This window comes from Ovis canadensis, chromosome 14 (genome assembly GCF_042477335.2).
Source record: "Ovis canadensis isolate MfBH-ARS-UI-01 breed Bighorn chromosome 14, ARS-UI_OviCan_v2, whole genome shotgun sequence".
Taxonomy (NCBI): Eukaryota; Metazoa; Chordata; class Mammalia; order Artiodactyla; family Bovidae; genus Ovis; species Ovis canadensis.
In genome coordinates this window covers 72,926,268-72,935,363 of record NC_091258.1, presented here as the reverse complement: position 1 = coordinate 72,935,363, position 9,096 = coordinate 72,926,268, and positions in this window count along the sequence as shown.

Below are 9,096 nucleotides of genomic sequence, written 5' to 3'. Positions count from 1 at the left end.
GGGGCGAGCACTCGCGGTGCGCAGAGTTCGTGGGAGGGGCGGGGCGCGGGGCGCGGAGGGGGCGGGGCCTGTTACCTTGACAGCATTAAGTTACCATCTGTAACACTGCTCAGGTAAAAGCTTCAAGTTATGTCGGAAGCCAAGATACTTCCTCTTAAGACTAAAAGGGCTTATTCTCAATAAAAAGCTGTTTTTCACAGCATGTTGTGCTCAGATCCTGCTAGTGAGGGTGAAGCAACTCAGGGATCTGGGAACTCGGGCAGTTTCAAGAAACAAAAACGAGACTAGTCTCTGTATTACAAACACTCTGTATTACTCTGCCTGGGTAGAAATGGGCTATTCCCTACTCATACCCTACAAAACAGCAAACTTAACATAGTGCTGGGTTCAACAAACTCAGGGTCAGTACCTGGGTGTCTGAGATGGAGGACTTAAGGGATGAGACCATTTGGGTCACTAACCACAGCCTTTTAACAGCAAGAAACTTTAAATGATTAAAAACTGCATTATTGTTTCTTGTATCCAACGTGTTTAATTATTTCCCCTTTCTAAACCCAACTCTTTAAACAGTGTAAAAAGGGGGTTATATAAGCAACTCTTACAATGATAAATATCATTGTGTAAGTTTAAGCTACAGAGAAAATATTAACTGATACGTATACTGTGAAACAATTATCACAATAAGTTTGCCTAGAATCCATAATTTCATATGAGTTCAGTTCAGTTCAGTCGTTCAGTCGTGTCCGACTCTTTGCGACCCCATGAATTGCAGCACGCCAGGCCTCCCTCTCCAGCACTAACTCCCGGAGTTCACTCAGACTCATGTCCCTCGAGTCAGTGATGTCATCCAGCCATCTCATCCTCTGTTGTCCCCTTCTCCTCCTGGCCCCAATCCCTCACAGCATCAGAGTCTTTTCCAATGAGTCAACTCTTCGCATGAGGTGGCCAAGGTACTGGAGTTTCACCTTCTTCCTTCCAAAGAAGTCCCAGGGTTGATCTCCTTCAGAACGGACTGGTTGGATCTCCTTGCAGTCCAGGGGACTCTCAAGAGTTTTCTCCAACACCGCAGTTCAAAAGCATCAATTCTTCGGTGCTCAGCCTTCTTCACAGTCCAACTCTCACATCCATACATTACCACTGGAAAAACCATAGCCTTCACTAGACGGGCCTTAGTCGGCAAAGTAATGTCTCTGCTTTTGAATATGCTATCTAGGTTGGTCATAACTTTTCTTCCAAGGAGTAAGCATCTTTTAATTTCATGGCTGCAGTCAGCATCTGCACTGATTTTGGATCCCCCAGAAATAATTCTGACACGGTTTCCACTGTTTCCCCATCTATTTCCCATGAAGTGATGGGACCAGATGCCATGATCTTCGTTTTCTGAATGTTGAGCTTTAAGTCAACATTTTCATTCTCCACTTTCACTTTCATCAAGAGGCTTTTTAGCTCCTCTTCACTTTCTGCCATAAGAGTGGTGTCATTTGCATATCTGACGTTATTGATATTTCTCCCGGCTATCTTGATTCCAGCTTGTGTTGCTTCCAGTCCAGAGTTTCTCATGATGTACTCTGCATAGAAGTTAAATAAGCAGGGTGACAATATACAGTCTTGACGTACTCCTTCTCCTATTTGGAACCAGTCTGTTGTGTCATGTCCAGTTCTAACTGTTGCTTCCTGACCTGCGTACAGATTTCTCAAGAGGCAGGTCAGGTGGTCTGGTACTTCCATCTCTCTCAGAATTTTCCACAGTTTATTGTGATCCACACAGTCAAAGGCTTTGGCATAGTCAATAAAGCAGACACAGATGTTTTTCTGGAACTCTCTTGCTGTTTCCATGATCCAGCGGATGTTGGCAACTTGATCTCTGGTTCCTCTGCCTTTTCTAAAACCAGCTTGAACATCAAGAAGTTCACGGTTCACGTATTGCTAAAGCCTGGCTTGGAGAATTTTGAGCATTACTTTACTAGCATATGAGATGAGTGCAATTGTGTGGTAGTTTGAGCATTCTTTGGCATTGCCTTTCTTGGAATGAAAACTGACCTTTTCGAGTCCTGTGGCCACTGCTGAGTTTTCCAAATTTGCTGGCATATTGAGTGCAGCACTTTGACAGCATCATCTTTCATGGTTTGAAATAGCTCAACTGGCATTCCATCACCTCCACTAGCTTTCTTTCTTCATAGTGATGCTTTCTAAGGCCTGCTTGACATCACATTCCAGGATGTTTGGCTCTAGGTGAGTGATCACACCATCATGATTGTCTTGGTCATTAAGGTCTTTTGTGTACAGTTCTTCTGTGTATTCTTGCCACCTGTTCTTAATATCTCCTGTTTCTGTTAGGTCCATACCTTTTCTATCCTTTATCAAGCCCATCTTTGCATGAAATATTCCCTTAGTATCTCTAATTTTCCTGAAGAGATCTCTAGTCTTTCCCATTCTATTGTTTTCTTCTATTTCTTTGCATTGATCGCTGAGGAAGGCTTTCTTATCTCTTCTTGCTATTCTTTGGAACTCTGCATTCAGAGGCTTATATCTTTCCTTTTCTCATTTCCTTTTCACTTCTCTTCTTTTCACAGCTATTGGTAAGGCCTCCTCAGACAGTCATTTTGCTTTTTTGCATTTCTTTTCCATGGGGATGGTCTTGATCCCTGTCTCCTGTACAATGTCACGAACCTCCATCCATATTTCATCAGGAACTCTATCAGATCTAGTCCCTTAAAACTATTTCTCACTTCCACTGTATAATCATAAAGGATTTGAATTAGGTCATACCCCACACACATATGGACACCTTATCTTTGACAAAGGAGGCAAGAATATACAATGGAGTAAAGACAATCTCTTTAACAAGTGGTGCTGGGAAAACTGGTCAACCACTTGTAAAAGAATGAAACTAGATCACTTTCTAACACCGTACACAAAAATAAACTCAAAATGGATTAAAGATCTAAATGTAAGATCAGAAACTATAAAACTCCTAGAGGAGAATATAGGCAAAACACTCTCAGAAATAAATCACAGCAGGATCCTCTATGATCCACCTCCCAGAATTCTGGAAATAAAAGCAAAAATAAACAAATGGGATCTAATTAAAATTAAAAGCTTCTGCACAACAAAGGAAAATATAAGCAAGGTGAAAAGACAGCCTTCGGAATGGGAGAAAATAATAGCAAATGAAGCAACTGACAAACAACTAATCTCAAAAATATACAACCAACTTATGCAGCTCAATTCCAGAAAAATAAATGACCCAATCAAAAAATGGGCCAAAGAACTAAATAGACATTTCTCCAAAGAAGACATACGGATGGCTAACAAACACATGAAAAGATGCTCAACATCACTCATTATTAGAGAAATGCAAATCAAAACCACAATGAGGTACCACTTCACACCAGTCAGAATGGCTGCGATCCAAAAATCTGCAAGCAATAAATGCTGGAGAGGGTGTGGAGAAAAGGGAACCCTCCTACACTGTTGGTGGGAATGCAAACTAGTACAGCCACTATGGAGAACAGTGTGGAGATTCCTTAAAAAATTGCAAATAGAACTCCCTTATGACCCAGCAATCCCACTTCTGGGCATACACACCGAGGAAACCAGAATTGAAAGAGACACATGTACCCCAATGTTCATCGCAGCACTGTTTATAATAGCCAGGACATGGAAACAACCTAGATGTCCATCAGCAGATGAATGGATAAGAAAGCTGTGGTACATATACACAATGGAGTATTACTCAGCCGTTAAAAAGAATTCATTTGAATCAGTTCTGATGAGATGGATGAAACTGGAGCCAATTATACAGAGTGAAGTAAGCCAGAAAGAAAAACACCAATACAGTATACTAACAAATATATATGGAATTTAGGAAGATGGCAATGACGACCCTGTATGCAAGTCAGGAAAAAAGACACAGATGGGTATAACGGACTTTTGGTCTCAGAGGGAGAGGGAGAGGGTGGGATGATTTGGGAGAATGGGAATTCTAACATGTATACTGTCATGTGAGAATTGGATCGCCGGTCCGTGTCTGACGTAGGGTGCAGCGTGCTTGGGGCTGGTGCATGGGGATGACCCGGAGAGATGTTGTGGGGAGGGAGGTGGGAGGGGGGGTCATGTTTGGGAACGCATGTAAGAATTAAAGATTTTAAAATTAAAAAAAAAAATTAAAAAAAAAATGAATTAGGTCATACCTGAATAGTCTAGTGGTTTTCCCTACTTTCTTGAATTTAAGTCTGAATTTGGCAATAAGGAGTTCATGATCTGAGCCACAGTCAGCTCCCGGTCTTGTTTTTGCTGACTGTATAGAGCTTGTTCATCTTTGGCTGCAAAGAATATAATCAAGCTGATTTCGGTGTTGACCATCTAGTGATGTCCATGTGTAGAGTCTTCTCTTGTGTTATTGGAAGAGGGTGTTTGCTATGACCAGTGCATTGTCTTGACAAAACTATTAGCCTTTGTCCTGCTCATTCCGTATTCCAAGACCAAATTTGCCTGTTACCCCAGGTGTTTCTTGACTTCCTACTTTTGCATTCCAGTTCCCTATAATGAAAAGGACATCTTTTTGGGGGTGTTAGTTCTAAAAGGTCTTGTAGGTTTTCATAGCACCGTTCAACTTCAGCTTCTTCAGCATTACTGGTTGGGGCATAGACTTGGATTACTGTGATATTGAATGCCTTTCCTTGGAAATGAACAGAGATCATTCTGTCGTTTTTGAGATTGCATCTAAGTACTGCATTTTGGACTCTTTTGTTGATCATGATGACTACTCCATTTCTTCTAAGGGATTCCTGCCCACAGTAGTAGATATAATTGTCATCTGAGTTAAATTCATCCATGCCAGGCCATTTTAGTTTGCTGATTACTAGAATGTCAACATTCACTCTTGCCATCTCTTGTTTGACCACTGCCAATTTGCCTTGATTCATGGACCTGACATTCCAGGTTCCTATGCAATACTGCTCTTTATAGCATCGGACCTTGCGTCTGTCACCAGTCACATCCACAACTGGGTATTGTTTTTGCTTTGGTTTCATCCCTTCATTCTTTCTGGAGTTATTTCTCCACTGATCTCCAGTAGCATATTGGGCACCTATCGACTTGAGGAGTTCCTCTTTCAATATCCTGTCATTTTGCCTTTTTATACTGTTCATGGGGTTCTCAAGGCAAGAATACTGAAGTGGTTTGCCATTCCCTTCTCCAGTGGACCACATTCTGTCATCCTCTCCACCATGACCCACCCATCTTGGGTGGCCCCAGAGGGCATGGCTTAGTTTCACTGAGTTAGACAAGGCTGTGGTCCGTGTGATTAGATTGACTAGTTTTCTATGATTATGGTTTCAGTGTGTCTGCCCTCTGATGCCCTCTCACAACAGCTACCGTTTTACTTGAGTTTCTCTTACCTTGGATGTAGGGTATCTCTTCATAGCTGCTCCAGCAAAGCACAGCCACTGCTCCTTACCTTGGACGAGGGGTATCTCCTCACTGCTGCCCCTCCTGACCTTGATCGTGGAGTAGCTCCTCTCAGCCCTCCTGCACCCGTGCAGCCACCACTCCTTGGACGTGGGGTTGCAGCTGGCAGAAGAAACTGTAATTCAATACTGTAGTCACTGCCGAAGGGGACTTCAGCCAGGGGACTGCTCCTTGGAGAAAAAGTTACGATAGAGCTAGATGGTGTATTAAAAAGCAAACGAATCACGTTGCCAACAAAGCTCCCTATAGACAAACTATGGTTTTTCCAATAGTCAGCTAGGGATGTGATTAAAAAGGGGATTTAAGAGTTGGTCCATAAAGCAGGCTGAGCATAGAGAAACTGATGCTTTTGGATTGTGGTGCTGGAGATCAGTCTTGAGAGTCCCTTGGAGAGCAAGGAGATCAAACCTGTCAATCCGAAAAGAGACCAACTGTGAATATTCATTGGAAGGACAGATGCTGAAGCTGAGGCTCTAATACTTTGGCCACATGATGCAAATATTGGACTCATTGGAAAAGACCTCGAGGCTGGGAAAGATTGAAGGCAATAGGAGAATTAAACAATAGAAGATGAGATGGTTAGCTAGCATCACCAACTCAATGGACATCAGTTTGAGCAAACTCCAGGAGATGGTGAGAGACAGGGAAGCCTGGCGTGCTGCAGTCCACAAGGCTGCAATGAGTCAGTCATGACTGAGCGACTAAACAGCAACAACACATCACTGATACAGCATAGACTGAGGATTCCTAGAGTGTGTCTCTGGTTTTTTCCCAGGGAAACAGGGAGCTGAGCTGGGGGTCTTAAATCAGCGATAATGAGGAAGTGTGGCTTTTGGCAGTAAGCCTTTTCCTGGAAGTGAAGTGGGAGAATTTTTTAATCTTTGCTCTTTTCCATAATTATAGGATCTGAAGTAAGCTTCAACTCCGTCATCATAAGCTATAATACCAAAAAAAGTCAAAGAAGTTAAATATACATGCACTAGTTTAAAACAAGGAACCTTAGGAATATTAACACAATAATAATAAAACAACAACAAAGGCCTGAGAACCTCAGTGTATGTACCTTAGAACGTCAGTGAGGGGCCCTGCGTGTTCCTTTGGGCTGTGTTGTGTCTGGTCCTGTCACATCTTAGAGACATCAGAATGTGTTGAAAGATGTTCCTCTGAATCAACAAGTCAGGGGTCTGGGTTGAAGCAGAACCCAGAGGTTATACTGACGCCAAAATCTTGGCTCTCTCTGCACAAATGCCAAACTGAAATACAAATGCAGAGTTATCGAAGAGTAAGAGTGGCTTTCTATATGTTTGAGGATAAAAGGGCACACTTTAGGCCCCCTCCTTGGTGAGTAGGGAGAGGTTATATTGTCCGCTAGGGATATATGCTAAGGATCAAGGCAGTAACAGTCTAGTCTCAGTGTACAAAAAAGATCTTCACGGCCCAGATAATCACAATGGTGTGATCACTCACCTAGGCCCAGACATCCCGGACTGTGAAGTCAAATGGGCCTTAGAAAGCATCACTATGAACAAAGCTGGCGGAGGTGATGGAATTCCAGGGGAGCTATTTCAAATCCTGGAAGATGATGATGTGAAATTGCTGCAGTCAATATGCCAGCAAATTTGGAAAGCTCAGCAGTGGCCACAGTATTGGAAAAGCTCAGTTTTCATTCCAATCCCAAAGAAAGGAAATGCCAAAGAGTGCTCAAACTACCGCACAATTGCACTCATCTCACACGCTAGTAAAGTAATGCTCAAAATTCTCCAAGCCAGGCTTCAGCAATATGTGAACTGTGAACTTCCAGATGTTCAGGATGGTTTTAGAAAAGGCAGAGGAACCAGAGGTCAAATTGCCAACATCCGCTGGATCATGGAAAAAGCAAGATTTCCAGAAAAACATCTATTTCTGCTTTATTGACTATGTCAAAGCCTTTGACTGTGTGGATCACAATAAACTGTGGAAAATTGTGAAAGAGGTGGGAATACCAGATTACCTGACTTGCGTCTTGAGAAATCTGTATGCAAGTCAGGAAGCAACACTTAGAACTGGACATGGAACAACAGACTGGTTGCAAATAGGAAAAGGAGGACATCAAGGCTGTATATTGCCACCCTGTTTATTCAGCTGATATGCAGAGTACATCATGAAAAACGCTGGGCTGGAAGAAACACAAGCTGGAATCAAGACTGCCAGGAGAAATATCAATAACCTCAGATATGCAGATGACACCACCCTTATGGCAGAGAGTGAAGAGGAACTCAAAAGTCTCTCGATGAAAGTGAAAGAGGATAGTGAAAATGTTGGCTTAAAGCTCAACATTCAGAAAACGAAGATCATGGCATCAGGTCCCATCACTTCATGGGTAATAGATGAGGAAACAGTGGAAATAGTGTCAGACTTTATTTTTGGGGGTCCAAAATCACTGCAGATGGTGATTGAGTCATGAAATTAAAAGATGCTTACTCCTTGGAAGGAAAGTTGTGACCAACCTAGATAGCATATTCAAAAGCAGAGACATTACTTTACCAACAAAGATCCCTCTAGTGAAGGCTATGGTTTTCCCAGGGGTCATGTATGGATGTGAGAGTTGGACTGTGAAGAAAGCTGAGAGCCGAAGAATTGATGCTTTTGAACTGTGGTGTTGGAGAAGACTCTTGAGAGTCCCTTGGACTGCAAGGAGATCCAACCAGTCCATTCTAAAGGAGATCAGTCCTGGGTGTTCTTTGGAAGGACTGATGCTAGAGCTGAAACTCCAATACTTTGGCCACCTCATGCAAAGATTTGACTCACTGGAAAAGATTCTGTAGCTGGGAGGGATTGGGGGCCAAAGGAGAAGGCAAGGACAGAGGATGAGATGGCTGGATGGAATCACCAACTCAATGGACATGAGTTTGGGTAAACTCCAGAAGTTGGTGATGGACAGGGAGGCCTGGCTTGCTACAGTTCATGAGGTCGCAAAGAGTCAGACATAACTGACTGACTGTACTGAACTGAAAAGACAAGGAAATAGAAACAGCAGAGGATACATCACCAAATTGGCTTCTGACCCACATGCCGACTGGAGCAGCCCTGGGAAGTCCCAAGACACAGCACATCAGGAGTCTCAATCGGGTAAAGATCCCCAGCAGCCTGTCCACTCCATGAGTGGGGCTTTAACACTGCAGTTTGGGGTTCCTGCTTATCATCCCAGGATGCAAACTGATATCATCAATCTGTGAGGAAACAGAAGCTCTGGTTTCATCTTAATGCTGTTTGTTTTGACTTACAAAACTTGGATGTTCCTCAGCCTGGGGCTGGGTTGGTCAGAGCCTCTTTGAACAATCTCAAAGTTGAACAGTCTCAAGATTTGTGTGCTAACTTATCTATGGTGCTGCAAGCCTTGCACTCACAGCAGGCAGTCAGGGTACTCACAGTCAGCGTGTGTCCAGGCAGGTTGGAGGCACTGCTTTGTCTTGAAGCCTAAACAGGACTATTTCTTTAATTTCCCTAACATCCTGGTGGCCACATGGTGAAAAGTTAGCTTGCCAATGCGGGAGACGTGGGTCCGATCTTTGTTCTGAGAAGATTTCACATGCCAGGGAGCAACTAAGCTGAAGGACAGATACTGAGCCTGAGTAGCGAAACTAC